General features: G+C 37.9%; 1 protein-coding gene across 5 annotated transcripts in view; it reads left to right on the top strand.

The window, feature by feature from the left end:
- The window catches only part of MARK1 (microtubule affinity regulating kinase 1), a 129350-nt gene that overhangs the window by 16638 nt on the left and 92213 nt on the right, over positions 1-20499 (top strand). The gene's annotated exons all lie outside the window — the stretch shown is intronic.

Raw genomic sequence — 20499 nt, 5'->3', positions numbered from 1 at the left:
CCCGACTCAGGGGTCAAACCTATATCTCCTGCATCTCCTGCATTGGTGGGTGGAATTTTTACCACTAAGCCACATAATCTAGATATTGGTCCTTATAAATACCACAGGCATCCCATTTTTATTTTAGGCTTTCTTCACTGTTTTCATTATTTGTTGTTGTTGTTATTTTGTTTTGTTGTTTAGTTGCTAAGTCATGTCCAACTCTTTTGTGAGTCCATGGACTGCAGTCCTCCAGGCTCCTTTGTCCATGGGATTTCCCAGGCAAGAATGCTGGAGTAGGTTGCCATTTCCTTCTCCAGGAAATATTCCTGACCCAGGGATCAAACCCATGTATCCTGCATTGCAGGAGGATTCTTTCCCACTGAACTACCAGGGAAATAATTTTGACTAGATAACTGCAAGCAACCTGTCTTCAAGTTTGCTAATTCTTTATTCTGCTTGATCAAGGATTGGTGAACCCCTTTAATGAGGTTTTCATTTTACCTATTGCATTCTTCAGCTGCAGAACTTCTACTGGATTCTGTATCTTTGTTGGAATTCTTATTTTCTTCATGCATCATTTTCATAAGCTCATTGAGCATCTTTATGCTAGTTATTTTGAACCCTTTGTCAGGTAGTACATATAACTGTTTCTTTAGGCTTGATTTCTAGAAACTTACTTTCTTTTCTTGATTGGATCATGGTGTTTTTTGTTTGTTTTGTTGATTTTTTTCCATGTTCCTTGTAGTTTTGTGTTGTTACCCACACAATTTAAAAATGGCTACCTCTCCTAATCTTTCTGTACTGCTTTGATACAAGGAAGGAGTTGCACTGTTCAACTCAACTGGAGATTCTCAGAGCTCTCAAATCTTTTCTGTAGTTGTCTTTTTCACTTGTCTGGGTAGACTCCTGATAAAAGAAATTTTAGGATTTTTTTTTTTTTTTTAAGGGTGCAGCTTGCAATCTTTTGCTCCCTCTGGTGTCTGTCTGCTGTACCATGGCTTCTCTGAAGCAGCACAACACACTGAACAACTCTTTTTGTTCTCAGCGGCCACTCGGCATCTAGCATATGCCAATTCCCATCAGCACCTGAGTAGAGCTGGATGGAAACCAGTCCCTTGGGCGATTCCCTGAAAAGCCAGAGTGTTGGATGCATGCTCCACTCTTCTCTTCCCCATCTGTTGAATTTTTAGTTTTGTTAATTCAGCTTTTCACCTCTACCTGTTCTAAGGTTTTCTCTTAGGTCAGTCTGGCTTTTTAAATATTCTTTTCATCCTTGCTTACTTTCGTGATTAAATCTACATTTTCTTGAACATTTAATACATAGTTACTTACATTCTGAATCTGGATAGTCATTGTTTCAAGTCCCTGGGGATTTAATGCTCTTGTTTGTGTCTGTTTACTGTGACTTTTTTCTTCTGTATTTGCTGATCTTTGCTGATGAACTCATATTTACCTCATTTTTATCTGTGTGAAAGTTGAAAGACTAAATTGAGGATGACTTACTCTGCAGAGGATTTGTGTTTGTGATTGCCCCTAATGGGAGCCCCTACTGACCTGGTATACTTCAGTCTCTTAATAGGGATCCTGGCTCAATGAGGGTGTTGTAGGTTCAGCTCTCCGTCCTTGTAGTGAGTCCAAGGCTTAGCATTTGACCCTAGGGCAATGCTGGCTCTTGTAGTAGCTTTTAGCTGGAGTTTGTTTTTTATGTATTTGTTTGTTTCGGTTTTTTCTTAGATGTTTCTCTTATTCCGTTCAAGCTCAACAATGCATTTTAAAAAGTGTGCTTTATCTTGGAGGACCCACTACAATATCTTGCCTATTATACTGCAGAAAGACTGGAATAAGTTTTTTGAAAATGGGAGTTCAGAAATTTTTATACTCATATAATTTATTACCCTAAACTGTGTGTCATATCTGAAATACTCATATCTGTATACTTTAAAATGTGGACAGTTTTCCAAGCTGTTTGTAAGTCTTGTAGATAAAAAAAAAATCTTAGTAGACTGTGGAAGCCATTTTTACAATTATTAAAATAGTTACTTTTCAAGAACAGCTGATTGTCATCAGGTAGGTGTTTCCTAAATTACTTTTATAAAAATTTTTCACATACTTGGTGGAAGGATTGAAATGTGAACATTATAAATAAGTAAATGTAACGAGAAATGAACTGCTTTTATTCATATGGGGTACTTAAATCCGTGATCGTCATTGAAATTAAATATTGGCATAAGCTTAACTTAAAATCAGTCCTTCAGTCTCTGTATCACCAATTGTTAAACCAAAATTTTAAAAATCAGGAAGCATATTTATATTGTATAATATTAGTAATAGTTTATTAATTACTATAAAGTTTGCTCTACTCTAGTTTTGGTGTATTTCCAAGAACCTTTCACTTGTTTTATGTTACATTTTTTATGTACAAGCTCTATTAGTAAAGTAATACATATAATTTATGTCAATATTCTTAAAGTGGTCTGTGCCTAAAGATTTTAAAGATTGGGCACTTGATCTAAATTTTGAAGGCCATTCTATATCATAAAAGTTAAGATTGTTCTACAGTTCCTCTGTGTATAAATTTTATCTTCCTAACTCAACTGAAAATTTTGTCAGTGATTACTTCTAAATTACTTGTGTATATTGTATGTTACCTACCATAGTATTTGGCACATTTTTTGGCCCTCAGCATTTTGATAAATCAGGATTATTTTTATCAAATATAGTGAGTTTTCAGACCAGCTGGGGAGACCATTTCAAATTCTCATTCCCTAATCCCTGCTCCTTCCCAGTCCATATTCCTACTCAGTTTCTCTAGGGTAGAGCCCAAGTAATTCTGATACTGATATCCACCACCTAGGCTTTGTAAAACACTGAGTTATGATGATGATGATGGTTACAGTGTAGTAAGTCTCATCTTTTGACTAAAGTGAAAATAAAATTATCTTTGGTTACTAAAGCAAGTGGGATAAGAGACATGATGAATCTGTTCTTTCGGTAGGTGATGACAGCAGTAGAAAATACTGAAATTGTCTTGCTTGAAAATAATAAGGTACATGTGTGGCGTTTGTAGGTGGAAGATGGAAGAAGGGGATAATGAGGAATTTTGTGTTCCTCCTGTCTCCCAGCTTTATGTGGTTAACTATTTGAGAGGGAAGATGCCAACATCATGGAGTTCCCCATACAGTGCCTTTGATTTAGGCTGCCTCTTTCTTCTGAGGAAGTACTAGTTAATATTGTTTTGGCTTCTTTGAGTTTAGTTCAGGCTGTAAACAAGTTAGAAGCTGAGAAACGGAGCAAAGTCTTAATGAACTACCTGTAAGGGATATAGTGTCAGGTTTATTTTGAATCTTTCAAGCATGACTACCTTTCTCTTGGGCTTCCCAGGTAGCATGGTGGCAAAGAATCTGCCTGCCAGTGCAGGAGACACAAGAGACGCAGGTTTGGTCCCTGGGTCGGGACCATCACCCAGAGTAGGAAATGGCAACCCACTCCAGGATTCTTGCCTGGAAATTCCGTGGACAGAGGAGCCTGGCGGGCTACAGTCCGTGGGGTTAAAAAGAGTTGCGTATGACTGAGTGACTGAGCACGTGGTATCAGTACCTTTCCTCCGGGAGCCAACAGTGCTGCTTTCACAGTTTCAAAAGAAGGTTTTCTTTTATTTTCTTTACTATTTATTTCACCTTAGCTGTAGACAATCAAGATACAAAGGCAAATGAAACCTGTTCCTTGCTTTGGAGGGACTCAGAGCCTGGAGAGGAAGATAGGCATAGAGACAAACAAATGCAGTAGGAAGTTACAGCTCCTTGTTGTCTGAGTGGTCAGAACACAGACTGAAGAGGGTAGGGGGAAGCAGGAGGTAGTGCTTAAGAAAAGTTAATAGCCTTTGAACTAAGGCTTGAAGGATAAGTCGTCCTTTACAACCAGCTCTGTGGAAAATTGAGTTGGCGGGAGGAAGAGAATATTGGGCTGAAGGAGCATTATGCATGTGGAGTCAGAGGAGGCAAACAGTAGCCTGGGAATGGCCGCATTTAGTGAGGGCCCTGCAGCCTGCGTCAGCAGGAAGTGGTTCTGGGGACACTGGTGGCCCTTGGGCAATGCAAGTAAAGGGTCAGCATGATTAGATTTGTATTCTGGGTATGCTGGCATGTTTTAGAAATATTCCAGTTTTTAAATTGCATGCCGTGCTTTCTTGTGGCTCATGAAAGAGCTTTTAATAGGGGACTTATAAAAATTTTATAAAAGGAGACTTAATTTGGCCTATTGGGAGAAAGGTTTGATAAAGGAGAAATGCCAGTCCATCTAGGTCCTTGATCAAACTTCAGTTAGGCTCCTCTGAGCCTTCTTTTCAACTCGGCTGTGACCTCAGCCTCCCTGTCTGTCCTGTCTTTGCAGAGCCTGCACAGTCCAGTCTCAGCAGAGTTCAGTGACATCAGTTAAGTGAGAACTCCCAACTCTTGCTATCTGACCACCCTGGATATCTAATCAAGTTTCCCATCCCCTATCTTTGATATCCAAGTTCTTGACCTGTAAGAATCCTGTTAGGCTAGTTTAGCAAGAATCCCCCTACCCTTGATGTTTCCTCATAGTAATTTTTCTGCCAGTGACACCCTCCCTGTGCCCCTTGGCTGTAAACCCCAGATGTCTTTGCTGCATTTAGAGGTGATCTCTCTCCCCTGTTGTAATATCCCTGTGCAGTAATCTTCAATAAACTCTTCCTGCTGTTATAACAAGTATCAAGGTAGTTATTTCTTTGACACTAGTTAAGAAAAGATTCACATTTCATAGTGAAATCCCATACACATTTCACTGTGGTAGTAGGTATTGAGAATAAGGTTAAAGAAACCCAGAGTAGCCTTAAAAAAATGAGTAGGTCAGAAAGTAGAGCCTCTCTAGACTTAGGGCAGAAGAATAGGGTGACATAAAGGGCTTAGGATAAGGATTTAGCAAATGCTTGAGGTAGGTAACTCATTATCTGTTCATGGCACCCTGTCTTTGTGATTTTTATTGGTAGTGAATAGAGTTAACCTAAAGGAGAACATTATTTAACTGCTAATGAGTCACTAGCTAGTTATCTTAGGTAAGTCATTTACCCTTTCTGCTGGCACTCATTGGTATACCAGGAAGATCCCCTGGAGGAGGGCATGGCAACCCATTCCAGTGTTCTTGCCTGGGGAACCCCATGGACAGAGGAGCCTGGTGGGGTTCCAAGAGCCGGACATGACTTAGCGACTGAGCATGCACATGAATTTTGGTACTTCCTTTTTCACTACAGAAATTATTTGTTGTCTGAATAGTACTACTAAGTCATGCAATTGGCCCTTCTGGCCACTCTAGCTTCTTTACATTTACTGCGTAAATACCAAAGCTAGAGGGAAATAAGTTCTGTGACAGTGGCCACGTGTTTAAACATGAGGATTGATTCTTTAGTAAGTTCTTAAAGACCAGTGGCCAACAAACATGCTAAGGAGGAAAGCCTTGAAAAAGTTGCTGCCACTTTGGTTGAGTACTTCCACCTTTTTCTTCTACCTTCCCTTCCTCTCCAGGAGAGGTAGAAACCAAGGAGGGAAGTGTGTCAAGCAGGAGACTGTGCTCTCTCTTCTGGTGGAGTTGAGTATCACGCCGTGGATTCTCCCTTGTTTGCCCTTAAAGGACAGCCCTTTCACACTGTACTGAGATTTCCTTAAGTCTATTCTATATACAGTGCTGCAAACTCCTGCAGACTGAGATCCCTGTTCCTGATTGCCGTATCCATCAGGCAATGGTGCTGGTATAGTTGGCTTTTAGAACCTTTCAGAATTGTTGCTGTGTCATATTAAACAGCAAGAATATGTCAGGAAAATACACCCCCTCCAGAAGTCCTTTGGCACACAGTCCTGTATACCTAGTAGCTACTTGATGGCACTCTCTGGAAAATGCTGAAGTACTTTAAGAATCTGAGGCGGTGCTATGTAGATAAGGTGTTTGCCTTTTAAATTCTGGTCATTTTTAAAATGAACTTCTGAGGTGTTCTGACGATTATTTCCCCCTACCCCTCATGTTCATGTTAATAAGTCATCAGTTAAAATTTTACTATAATTTTAAAGATTTATTCAGAAAGTGTGTTGACATTTAAGTTGATATGATTATTAGCTTATTAGAGTCAGGAAAATTACGGAATTTTGTTAGCTTAGTAAATATATCTAAACTGAAAGTCTTAGACTAAAGCATTGACTACTGGAGTATTTTAATATTTTTAAGAACAAACATCCATTGTAATTTCTGACATGAGTTTGCCGTATGATTTTTGTACTTGGGGGACTTGAAAGAACTAAGAAGTTTCTACAACAGTATACCATATTTTTAGATATAATTTAGGCCCATGTTTTCTTGTATCCCCTGGTGACTCAGTTGTGTCAGCTTGTAAGGTCTTCTGGCAAGATGTAGTGAAAGGCCTCCAAGGGAAGTGTCCTGGGATTTAGGGGAGTGTCTCAGGAAGGAGTGTCTCTAGAAATAAGACACAGGCCAACCACCCCCTGTCCGCCTCCTGAAGAGGAGGAATCACCCTCTGTATACCCCAGCTCAGATACAAAAGCAATGTCACTCCAGACTTTAGGGCATATTCAGATCCAGGCTTTGCTGTTTACTAGCTCTGTGACCTTGGGAAGATACTTCATTTCTTTATGTTTCAGGTTCTTTATCTGTAAAATAGAATAACGGTAGTGACCATCTTCTAGGGTTGTTGTGAGGTTTAAATGATTGGATGTATATCATGCCCTGAGAACAGTGCCAAGCACCTAGCAGAAGCTGTGTAACGTAGCTGCTACTACTACTACCACTACTACTATCATTACATTTAGGTAAAGGAAGTGAGTATGCCAAAGTTTTAAGTGCTTACCTTAGAACTACTGGATTATACATGATTTTAACTAGAATTTCTGTATTTTAGGTCATGGATATATTCCTTTTTATACCAAAAAAGTAATAATTGTGGTAAATTTTAATACATTAAATTTACAGTGTGAAGTATAATATTCTGGCTCATTGAAATGCTTCTGTTAAGTATAAGAAAGCCAAATGGAAGTCTAAATTGTCTGCAGGTGGCTTGGTAAACAAGGAATTGTAGCAGGGCACAGAGGACGATAGGTGTGTGGTGACATCAGTGTTCTCAATGGAAGTGGACATACCTGTGATATGTGTAATGCTTAAGAGCATAAATTTTGTAGATAAGACATCTTTGGGGTGGCTTATCCCCAGCTTAGTCATTTATAAGGTGTTGCATGGCATCACCAACTCGGTGGACTTGAATTTGAGCAAAATCTGGGAGATAGTGGACAGGGAAGCCTGGCATGCTACAGTCCATGGAGTCGCAGAGTCGGACATGACAACAACAACAACAACGAGGACAACAACAAAGGTATATAATGTTAGGCATATTTCCTTATCTGTAAAATGAATAAAATACTTACCTGGTTGGTTAGATTGTCAGGTTTAAGTTATTAGATACACATTACATACTTGGCAATAGTTAGGTGTTCAGTAATGGTACCAAAGAAACAAAACCAAGGTAACAAGAAGATTCACAGTTGCTCATCAGGATGTATTCTTTCTTCTTCCCCACAGTGTTGAAGACACACAATTAAGCTTTATGGTGTTTGGGCTTCCCTTTTTCCCACGCTTACCATTTCCTTCATGTCAATCCACTCATTCTGCAGACTGAGTGCAAATATACTCACACTGATTATTGCTTTAAACATGCTAATGGAATCTCTCTCTTGAGACCACGTTGATTTTACTGAACCCAAATTTAAAGGCAGGTTTTAAGTCAGGCATTTACAAGTTGAAGATAATTTTGATAGTGACATCATGTATGCTGGAATATAATGTTCTTCCATTGTCTTTTTTGAATCGTGGTACTTATATTTTGCCCCTTAGAAATGATGGGTAATGGCTTGATGAGCAAGATTTTGGTGAAGTTCTGAGAAGTTCTTCTAATTCTGTATTTGTCTTCCTTTTCTTTTAAGGAAATAACATTTATCTTTCTAAAAATAATGCTTGATAGCTATTTTTCTCTTCAGAGGAATTGATTTCACCTTTGTGAAGTTTACATAGTAGTGACTTAAATTAGGAATATATTTCCATGTTTGACTGCCTTTCACAAGTAAGACCATGTCAATCTTACCTTTATTATTACATCTGAATTCAATCTGGGAAGCAGAATCCTATGAATGATATAGATTAAGGCTTTTGCTATGGCATTAAAGTTACGGAGTTGTGAGAACTGGCTAAGTGTTTTATATATGGTTGCTGCTTGGAGTCTGGTATTAAGAGGCTGAAATTACAAGGCTTTCCAGTCGGGAAGGAAAGACGAATGTGAAAGTAGGGGAGAACAAGACATATTGGAGTCTCTGAGGAGAGACTGGAACTGGTATGTCTCTTTCTCACTGCTTTCCAACCTCTAAGGAGGGTGACCTGCAGGGTAGGCTGATGCCCTTCTTGTAGAGGTGCACAGTCACCTGGCTCAGTATTCAGAGCAGCTGAAGCAAGTGGTCCTGTGGGGGCTGAAGGAGCTGCAGAAGCCTGGCTGCTGCTGCATGCCCACAAGACATGCCTGCAGATTCTCTATGTCAGGCATGAGCTGCAGCTGTGTCTGGCTCTGCATGGACCTTCAGAGGAAATAAATGTGCCAGTACTAACCCAGATCATGGCTCAGTGGGTAAAGAATCCACCTGCAATGCAGCAAATACAGGAGATGCGAGTTTGATCCCTAGGTTGGAAAGATCCCCTAGAGAAGGAAATGGCAACCCACTCCAGTATTCTTGCCTGGGAAATCCCATGGACAGAGGAGCCAGGTGGGCTACAGTGCAAACGGTTATATAAAGAGTTGGACATGACTTAGCAACTAAACACTAGGAACACTAACCCAAGACCATAGAGGAAAGGGAATTCTGGGAAAATATAGCTCTAGCCTAGCTACTTTCACATACCAGAAGCCGCCACAGCCTGTCCCATGTCACCTTGGACATCCCTTTTAAGTATGGGATATGGCCACACCAATCTTAGCCATGCTTAACTTCCAAATAAAGATAATAGCAAATTATGCTTTTGCCTAATATGACACAGCTCTCATAGGTAGACCAAAATCATGTTAACCCTCTCCTTGAAAGAAGATAGACATGAAGTACCTTTATCCCTCTTTGGGTAATGTTCACTTCTCTTCTGAGTCACATTCTCCTTTTATACCTTTTAACTTCAATATTTAAATAAAAAGCTAAGGGAATGGGAAAGGGGAATAAAAAGAAAGAAATAATTGCTTGATATATAGACAGATATATTTATAGTAAAATAAGGAAGAAATATTCATAAGTATTACAGTCCTTGTTTTATAGCTAGTCACGTGGGGATAGGTGGTATTTATAATTACTTTCTTCTACTACCAATTCCATATTCCCTTTGCCCTCAGTAAACAGTTGATTACAATTTCTTGCCTGGTGAGGTAACCTAGGACTTCATTCCTAAAGAGTCTGGGCCATCAGAAGCCTTACTTGTATTGGGTTATTGTAATTTTCCATTGACTTATCTCGGGACATGAGAGTAATAAGATGTGCCCCCAGAGGAGCTTCTGCACTTGGATATACTCCTCTTTAAGCCTTTGCGTAATAGCAACCCAGTTTCCCCTTGATAGTCAGGATCAGTCGCCCTCACTAGTATAATAACCTCCTTCTTTGCCTACTGACTCACTGCCATGAAGCAGTCTCAACTTGCAGTTTAATGGATCATTACTACAACATCTGGTGGAAGCATTCCTCCCTTAGGTGCTAAGACTTCTCTGGTAGCAGAACCCAAAGTTGTAGAGACTAGAAAGGAAAAATTCACAGGTGAATCACTAAGGGTAATCAGAAGAGCTCCTCTCATTTCTCTCTTGATTCTTGGACCTATGAGTTCTGACCGTGGAATAAATAGCACCATATAATAGTCACTGATTCAGAGTACATATTGCATCCTGGAAAATGTTACCCTAGTTCTGCAAAATGTCACCCATCTGACATCATAACAGAATCTTTAAAAAAGGCCATTCCACTGGTTTATCAAGCCAGCTGCTTCAGGTTATTGGGAACATAATAAGATCAGTGAATTCCTCAAACTTGAGCCCATTGTCTTGCTTCATTTGCTATAAAACAAATTCTTTGCTTAGAAGCAATGCTGTGTGGAATACCATGATGGCAAAAAATAGATTCTGTAAACGTCCTCATGGAGGTTTTGGTGTAAGCATTATGGACAAGGAAGGCAAATTCGTATCTACAAAAAATATTTATTCAGTGAGAGCAAAGCACTGCCCCCTTCTATGATGAAAGTATAATCATATAGTATATGATAATCAACCATATAATCAGCCTGCTACCAGGCTACCCTTACTTGCTCCTTCTGGGAATTGTGGTGTCATTATTCTTTGCACTCGGCAGATTAGGTTGGTGAATGTTAGTCCATGTTGCCAGGAAGATGGGTGACTAGAGAAAGAGACTGACTGATAGCAATCACATGAGTTATCCTTGAGCTTTCACATGGTACAACTCTTTCCACATGCTGTGCTCATTTAGGGGGATCTATTAGCATACTTCCTCCTTGTCATTAATTTTCAAATCATGTTCCTTCCAAGTCCTTGATCATTCAGCCAAACCACGAGCACCAGTCTGCGAATCTCTGTAGATCCATAATCCACACACTCTCTTTCTAGGCAGAGTAAGCAGCTAGGTGCACTGTTTAAAGTTCCACTCATGGGAAATTTTCTTTTTGCTACTCTTCAGTGCCATCACAAAGTGGGGCTACAGTGCTACAGCTGTCCACTTTTGGGTGGTACCAGAATATTGTGCAGAAACGAGTGTGAACTAGATTTGGATTGTTTTTCTTCCTCTATCAATTGGCTGTAGAAAGTGTCCCATGAGGCCATAGGTGTGGGTTTAGAATAAATACAGAGAATAAGCAGGGAATCTGTAGTATGGGCCAGGGATACTTCAGCCATGTGGATGCAGCTTGTGCGTTCAGTATACGCTCAAGCCTTATCTGATATACATCACTTCCATCTGATAGTGGAATGTTGCTGTACATGCCCAAATTTTTGGCTTGATGAGTTGGACAATACCCAAGTCATGATGGGAAGCTCATGTTGAATGATCAACTATTCAGTCTCTCCTTGGGCCCAGTAGCAAGTCAGAAGCAGTTTCTCCAAAAGAGAATAGTTATTTGCCAAGGGTGGCATAGTTTTGCTTCAAAGTCTTGAAAATCTGCACTGTGATCACATATAGGGGCCTGCCAAACGCTCAGTACTTGATCTCTCTTGGCCACAGATGCTTCTTTCACCGGTGAGTCTTCTGAGTTCCAGTGGCAGGGCAGCTTGACAACAGCCTTACATCTCTTACAGAGTCCTGCTTTTCTGGCCCCAGTACACAACTGGCAAGCTTTTGGATTGCCTGTAATGAAAATGAAGTATATGTGTTGCCTTCATTCCATGTCCATAGCTTCCCTTTCTTAAAATTTGGGGAAGCCAGGTGCAGCAATTTGTTCCTTACCCTGAAGAAGATATCTCTACACATCCCAGATGATTAAACTCTTAGAAGTCTCACTGAGGAGACAGGCCCTTGGATTTTTGTGGAATTTATTTTCTCTGGCATACACATACCTTAATCAAAGTATCAGAGTAGTTAATTCCTGCTTACCAGATCCAGTCAGCATGATATCATCAATGTAACAGACCAGTAAGATGTCCTATGGAAAGAAAAGTTCCCTGTGGACTAGATCAGTGGTTCTCAATTGTGGACAGTTGGCAGAGGACATTTGGCCATGCCCGCACACGTTTTTGGTTGTCACAAGTGTGTGTATGTATGGGTGCTGGTGTCATCTAGTGAGTAGAGACCCACGGATGCTGTTAAGCATCCTGTGGTGCACAGGACAGTCCCCTACAGCAAAGAATGCTCTGGCCCCAAATGTCAGTAGTGCCAAGATTGAGAAAGTGTGGACTAGATTACGAGATAAGGCTGGAGGTTTGAAATATCTCCAAAGTAGCATAGTGAATGGAGCAACAAACTGCTTCAGATATTCTTTCTAAGATATATAGAGAAAAAAGCATTCATCAGCTCAGTAGCTGCACACTCAGTACCAGAGGGTGTGTTGATTTGATTCAGCTGGGAAATCACATCTAGAATAGCAATTGTAATTGGAATTACCAACCAATTAAGTTTTGATAACTTAGTCATTTTTCAAAATGTATCTAATTGGAATTACCAACCAATTAAGTTTTGATAACTTAGTCATTTTTCAAAATGTATCTGTGTTTTGCTGAGACCAAATAACTGAGTTGAATGAAGATGGGGTGGGAATGGATGTGTTGGGGGATTACTATCCCTGCATCTCTGTGCTGTCACTAATCTCTACAGTCCCTCAAGGAGCCAGGATTGCTTTGGCTTACTGTTTTGGTAAGACTGCATAATTCTAATAATTTCCACCTGCCCTTCCTCAGACTAATGTCCCTCATATTACTTCACAGGCCTCGGAGCCAGTGTTTATGTTCCGGCAGATGCTGAGTTTGTGTATTCCAAATGTGTATCCCAGAACTGGGGAAATAACCACAGGACCCATCTGGGGACCCAGTGGTTCCACTGTGAAGTGAGCCCAGTTCTAAAGGTCATTGATCATCTGATTTCCTTAAGCCCTGGCTCTGACTGGTAGAACACAGTGGAGTTTTAGGTTTTGAGGAGTTATTGTTAATTTGGAGACAGTTTGTATTTTCTTTTTTTTTTTTCACTCCACATCACCAGTGCATAGTCATACTAATAAACTGACACAGCTCCATTTGGGGGAAAGCGAGGAGGAGGATTTACAGTATGCATTTGGGGATAAGTAATATTGTCTTTCTTCCAGACCTACCTTTCCCTTCATTTGATGGGCTTTAGGTCTTGAAAGTACTCAAGTCTGGGAATTGTTTGAAGGCTGTAACTATATTTTAATTCAAGTCACAATGTGAGCTACAAAAGCACCTGACTTAGAACCAGAATGTAACACTTTTGCTTTACAAATCTTGTACAAGTTTCTCATGGCCAATAATAATTCAGAAACATAGAGGGAAGGGAATTTGTAGGAAACATCACAGCTTAGTTAAAATGATGGTACAAAATCACCACAAGTTGAGTACAGAAAAGTTGTTGTTACTGATATTGACCTTGAGCTGACATATGTTGCTTATATATAGTGATATCTATTGCTGCCTCAGTTTATTTACCTATTTGGAATAGCTGAGATCAGGGCCACTGAGGGTGGCTGTGTACAAGTCCGGAGGTACCATTGACATGGACTGGCATGTGAAAGTTGTGCCCTGGCTTTGTGCAGCACAGCACCCTGGCCAGGGTTAATGTGTGGCTTTGTGTGTGACCAACAAAGTTTCTGATCGTTTGAGCTTTTTTGGATCAGAATGTTAATTGATGATAGCTTTTGATAGATTATGGCTTTTGATGACTACACTTGCAAGGAAGTGAGAGTATACAGTTTATTTAGAAAACACATAAGAGATGTTTTACTCTGTAAATTTTGGACAGTATTCAGAATGGTAGCTTTAGCAAGTGAGACGCTTCTGAAAAAGTTTCCCCCCTTCTAAAACATGGGTGAAAATCTAAATATTTTAGTATATGTTTACTTAGAACATTTGGTATGTATATTCAGTATTCAACTTTGTGGTGTGTTTTAGCTATCATCAGTGAATAAACATCTAATGATCAAGTGAAAACTAGGCATTATAGTTAAGTAAAAGGATGATGGGTAGTTGTTTAAGTTAAGGTAATATTTGTAAACACAAATGCACAGATTTTTTTTGGGTACAGTTTAATGAATTTTGATAAAAGTATAAACCAGCTCAATCAATATAAAGAACATTTCCATTATTCCAGAAATTTCACTTCAGCCTTTTTCTAATCAGCACACTCCCCTCTTTATTACTATAGATTTGGTTTGCCTGTTCCAGAACTTTATATAAGTGAATCAAACAATGATTCTTTTTTTGTTTCCCGGGTTTGCCTATTTCATTCACTTGTCTGTGAGATTTATCCATGTTGTGTGTATATCAACCAGTGATTCATTTTCACTGCAAAGTAGTATTCTTCTGTATGAAAATACCAATATCTGTTCATCCATTCCACTGTTGACAAACATTTGGATTGTTTCCACTTGAGGTTATTAAAAACAAAGTTGTTATGAACATTCTTGTACACATCTTTTTTTAACTTTTGTTTTTATTTATTCTGAGGAAAAACATAGGATTGGAATTGTTCGATTGTAGCAAAGGTATATTTTTAACTTTTTAAGAAATTGACAAGATATTTTCCAAAGTGATTGTACCATTTTACACTCTTACCAGCAATGTGTGAGTTCTGATGGTTTTTCACCAACATTTGATGTTGTCAGTTGTTTTTATTTTAGGCATTCTGGTGGATGTTTATTGGAATCTCCTTGTGATTTTCAATTTACAATTCATTGCTAATGATGATGTATACTTTTTTCATGTTTATATTGTCCATTTTTATATATTCTTTTATGATGTGTATGTACAAGTCTTTTGATTATTTTAAAAATTGGGTCAATTGTGTTTTTGTTCTTGATTTATAGGAGTTTTTAAAAAATAATATATTCTGTAGAAGTTCTTTGTCAGAAAACATGTCTAAAATTCAAAGGGGGACTGTTGGAGATAAAGGTTTGGGAGTCATGTGGTATAGCTAACATTGAAAGTCACAGGACAGTAAATTCACCTAGGGAAAATGTGTAGAAAGTGAAGAAAGAAAGTGTTAGTCTCTCAGTCTTGTCTGACTCTTTGTGACCCCATGGACTGTAGCCCACCAGGCTCCTCTGTCCATGGAATTCTCCATGCAAGTATACTGGGGTAGGTTGCCATTTCTTCCTCCAGGGGATCTCTGGAGCCAGGTCTCCTTCATTGCAAGCAGATTCTTTACCATCTGAGCTACCAAGGAAGCCCATAAAAATGAATAGGGGGAGTACCAATACTCTGGTGGAAGGAACTGACATGGTTCCTTCCTTCTTGCTACAAAAACATGAATTGGCTTAAATATAATTTTTTAAGTGTATTTACTACATAACTGAGCTTTAAAGGAGGAAGGAATGAAAAGAAATCAAAAGCCAAAAGGAAAGCACAAATTGACAGCATGACAGGAGCCCTTAAGGCTTTTGGATCTAGTGTACACATTGTGAAATGTGATTCCAGCACCCTTATAGGGATAGGAGATAGAACACAAACAAAGAAAGTCACTAAACCACAGGGTAAGGAACAAAATAGTTTCTGTTTAGTAAACAAACTAATAAATAAACAAGCTACTATTCGTTTTTGAATAGTAAACGAACAGATACAATCTTCGAAAACAAGTAAAAAGATAGCACATATTTATTACTAATTTAAATGTTACTGGATTAAATGCTCCAAACAAAAGATATAGGGGTGACTGCTTGGATGAAAAAACAGTAAACTTCAATATGCTTCCTACCAGTGATCTACTTTAAGCCAAATACATATACAGGCTGAAAATGATGGGATGGAAATGTTACTTGATGCAAACAGAAATGACAAGCAAGCAGGGATAGCAGTGCTTATATCAGACAAAATAGACTTTAAAACAAAGGCTATAACAAAAGACAAAGAAGGACTTTATATAATGATAAAGGAATCAATACAAGAAGAGGATATTACACTTACTAACATGTATGCACCCAGTACATAAGCACCTAAATATATAAAGCAAATACTAACAGACATAAAAGGAAAAGCTGACAATAATACAATAATTGTGAGACTTTAACATCACACTTACATCAAGGGGGAGAGATCATCCAGGCAGAAAACTGGTAGGAAATGGTGATCTTAAATGACACAATGGACACAGTTGGACTTGATAGATATCTATAGGATATAACATCCCAAATCAGCAGAATACAAATTCGTTTCAAGTGCACATGGATGAGTTCTCTAGGGTAGATCGCATGCTAGGCCACAAAGCAAATGTCAACAAATTTAAAAGGATAGAAATTAGATGAAGCATTTTTTCCAACCACAGCAGGATGAAACCACAATCAATTACAGTTAAAGGAAAATGAGAGAAGCACAAATACATGGAGACTGAACAGCATGTTACTAAAAAAGTAAAAAAGAAATCAAGAAGGAAGTCAGAAAATATCTCAAGATAAATGACTTGACTTGAAGACACAGCACTCCAAATCTATGGGATACAGCAAAAGCAGTTCTAAGAGGGAAATTTATAGTGATACAGGTCTTCCTAAAGAAACAAGAAAAAAAATCCCAAACAACCTAAACTACTACCTAAAGGAATTAGAAAAAGAAGAATTAAACAAAACCCAAAGTCAACAGAAGGGAGGCAATAATAAAGAGGAAAAAAATTAGGTAGAGATTTTAAAAAAAAACAAAAACAGGAAACATTAGTGAAACCAAGAGTTGATTTTTTTGAAAAGATAAACAAAATTGATAAACTTTTAGCCAGGCTAATCAAGAATGAAAAATAGGGGACCCAAGTAAACATAATAAGAAATAAGAGAGGAAAGCTAACAACTGATACCACAGAGATACAAAATATCGTAAGAGAATACTGTGAACAGTTATATGCCAATAAGTTGGACAACCTAGAAGAAATGTACACGTTTCTAGAAACATACAGCTTGCCAAGACTGAATCAAGAAGAAACAGAAAATTTGAAGAGAATGATCACTACTAGTAAAATAGAATTTGTAATTAAAAAAAAAAAACCTACCAGCTAACTAAGGTCCGTGACTGGCTGGCTTCACTGGAAAATTCTCCCAAATGTATAAATAAGAGTTAATACCAATCCTTCTTAAAATATTACAAAATCACTGAAGAGGAGGAAATACTCCCAAATTGATTTTATGAGACCACCATTACCTGATAACAAAACCAGACAAAAACACTACAAAAAAAGGAAATTATAGGCCACTGATATAAAAATGCATATTAGTTCACCAATGTACAAAAAAGTAACATATGCCGTGATCTAGGTGGCTTTGCTCCAGAGATGCAAGCATGGTTCAATATTTGCAAGTCATTAGTGTGATGCACCATTAACAAAAGGAATGGTAAAAAGCCACATGATCCTCTCAATAGATGCAGAAAAAACATTTGACAAAATTCAACATCCATTTATAATAAAAAAAAACACCTCACATCAAATTGGGTATAGAGGGAACATATCTCAACATAATAAAGGCCACAGCCAATGTCATACTCAACAGTGAAAAGCTGAAAGCCTTTCCTCTAAATTCAGGAACAAGATGGGGATGCTCACTCTTGCCAGTTCTATTTAAATGGTATTGGAAGTCCTTGCTACAGCAGTCACACTAGAAAAAAAAAGGTAGGGAAGAAGTAAAATTCACTATTTGCAGATGACATGATAACTATATATAGGAAACCCTAAAGTCTCTACCCCAAAACTATTAGAACTAATAAGTGAATTCAGCAAAGTTGGAAGATGCAATATTGATATACAGAAATATGCTGCTTTTCTATACACTAATAGCAGGCTATCAAAAAGAGAAAGTAAAGAACAATCCTCTTTACAAATCACATCAAAAAGAATAAAATACCTAGGAATAAGCTTAACCAAGGAGATGAAAGACCTATATTCTGGGAAGTATGAAACATTCATAAAGGTAATTGAAAATGATACAAAGAAGTGGAAAGATATCCCATGCTTTTGAATTACAAGAATTAATATTGTTAAAATGACCACACTACTCAAAGCGATCTGCAGATTTGATGCAGCCTCTGTAAAAGTACCCATGACATTTTTCACAGAACTGAACAGATAATTCTAGAATTCATATGGAACCACAAAGAAAGTGAATTGCTAAAGCAGTCTTGAGAAAAAAGAGCAAAGTTGGAAGTACCACCCTCTCAGATTTCAAACTATACTATAAAGCTACAGTAATAAAAACAGCTTGGTACTGGCACAAAACCAGACATAGAGGTCAATAGAACTAAACCCATACACATATGTTAATCTATAACAAAGGAGACAAGAATATACAATGGCAAAAATGGAATCTCTTCAATAAGTGGTGCTGGGACAGCTACATGTGAAAGATCAGGGCATCACCTCCCACTCTGTATAAAAGTAAACTCAAAATGGATTAAAGACCTAACTGTACAACCTGAAACTATAAAGCTCCTAGAACAAAACATAGTAACAGCACTCTTTGACATAAATTATAGCAATTTTATTTGGATTTGGCTCCCAAAGGAAAAGAAAAAAAAAAGTAAACATGTGAGGCCTAATTAAACTTAAGAGTTTTGAGTAGCAAAGGAAACCACCAATAAAAAGGACAGTCTGTTGGATGGGAAAAAATATTTGCTCTTGATATGGCTGATAGGTCAAAATATATAAATAGCTCATATAACTCAATATCTCAAAAGCAAACCAATTATAAAATGGGCAAAAGACCTGAATAGACATTTTTCCAAAGAATACACATGGCTAACAGGCACACAAAAAGATGTTTAACATTGCTAATTGTTAAAGTAATGCAAATCAAAACAATGAGTTATCACCTCACCTCACACCTGTCAGAGTGACTGTCATCAAAAAGCCAACAAATAATAAATGTTGGAGAGGATGTAGAGAAAAGAAAACCCTTGTACACTGAATGGTAAGAATGTAAATTGATGTAGCCACTTTGGAACAGTATGGAGATTCATCAAAAAAACTAAAAATAGAGCTACAATATGACCCAGTAATTCCATTCCTGTATGTATATCCAGAAAAAAAGAAAACACTAATTCAAAAAGAGACATGTACACCAGTGTTCATAGCAGCACTATTTACAATAGCCAAGATATAGAAGTACCCTTAGTGTCCATCAAGAGATGAATGAATAAAGAAAATGTGGCATATATGTATGTAATGTTACTCAGCCTAAAAAAGAAGGAAATTCTATTGGCAACAGCATGGTTAGACCTCGAGAATATTACAGTTAGTGAAATAAGTCAAACAGACAAAGACAAGTACTATGTGATGTCACTTATATATGAAATCTAAAATATGATACAAACACATGTATTTAGGAAAACAGAAATAGACTCTCAGAAAACAAACTAGTGGTTACTGGAGGGGAGAGGGAAAGAGGAGGGGCAAAGTAGGAGTAGGGGGTTATGAGGTACAAGTTACTACATGCAAAATAGATAAGCAACAAGGATATATTGTATAGTACAGGGATTTATAGCTATTATATTGTACTAACTTTTAATAGAGTGTAATGTGTAAAAATACGGAATCACTTTGCTGTACACCTGAAACTATATAATATTGTGAATCAGCTACACTTCAGTTTAAAAAAGCAGCAGAATATACCTAATTGAAAATAGCCTTGAAGACTCAAATATACATCTGAGGAAATGATTTAGAATGAAACGTGAAGAAATGGGCATTGAGAGTATTGAAAAGTGATTAACAAATATGGAGCATAGAATGAAAAAGTACATTGTACCTTTAATAGACATTTGAGAAGGAGATAAATCCTTGAGAAGCTGTTTTTGAAAAGATGATGGTTGAGAGTTATCCACAGTTGAGGACATAACGTGTCTTTAGATTGGTACACGCTGAATACCTAGCAGAATAGAGAAATCCATACCCAGTGGAATTGCTAACTCAAAATAGAAAATCTGAATAGCAGTCAAGAGAAAACATGATTTCTGAAGTTGTTACTTAGATGAACAGTAAGTTTTTCATTAGCAGTAGTAAATATATAAAATTGGTATAATCTCTTTAATATGACAGGATAACTATAAACCACAAATTATCTTCTTAGACAGTCCTTTAAGAGCAAGGACAAAATAAAGGTATTTTCAGACAAATGAAGACATTTTTCTACCCATATGTTTTGACTGGCACAAAACCCGATGTAGAGATCAGTGGAACAGTCTAGAGCCCCCAGAAATAAACCCATGCTTGTATGTTAATCTATGACAGTTAATCTCTGACAAAGGAGATATACAATAGCGAAAATGAAATCTCTTCAATAAGTGGTGCTGGGAATACTGGACAGCTACATGAGAAAGAGCAGTACATCACCTCCTACTCTATATAAAAATAAACTAAAAATGGGGTAAAGACCTAACTGTATGACCTGAAATTATAAAACTCCTAGAAAAGAACATAGGCACAGCACAGCACTCAATACAAGAAGAGGACATTACACTTAATAACATATATGCACCCAGTACACAAGCACCTAAATATATAAAGCACATACTAACACATAAAGGAAAAACTGACAATAATAAAATAATAGTGAGACTTTAACATCACACTTACATCAAGGGGAGAGATCATCCAGGCAGAAAACTGGTAGGAAACAGTGATCTTAAATGACACAAAGGACCAGTTGGACTTGATATCTATAGGGTACAACATCCCAAGCCAGCAGAATACAAATTCTTTTCAAGTGCACATGGATGAGTTTTCTAGGGTAGAT

This window comes from Giraffa tippelskirchi, chromosome 5 (genome assembly GCF_054371585.1).
Source record: "Giraffa tippelskirchi isolate mGirTip1 chromosome 5, T2T-mGirTip1v1.2.pri, whole genome shotgun sequence".
Taxonomy (NCBI): Eukaryota; Metazoa; Chordata; class Mammalia; order Artiodactyla; family Giraffidae; genus Giraffa; species Giraffa tippelskirchi.
This window is presented reverse-complemented; position numbering and strand designations above follow the sequence as displayed.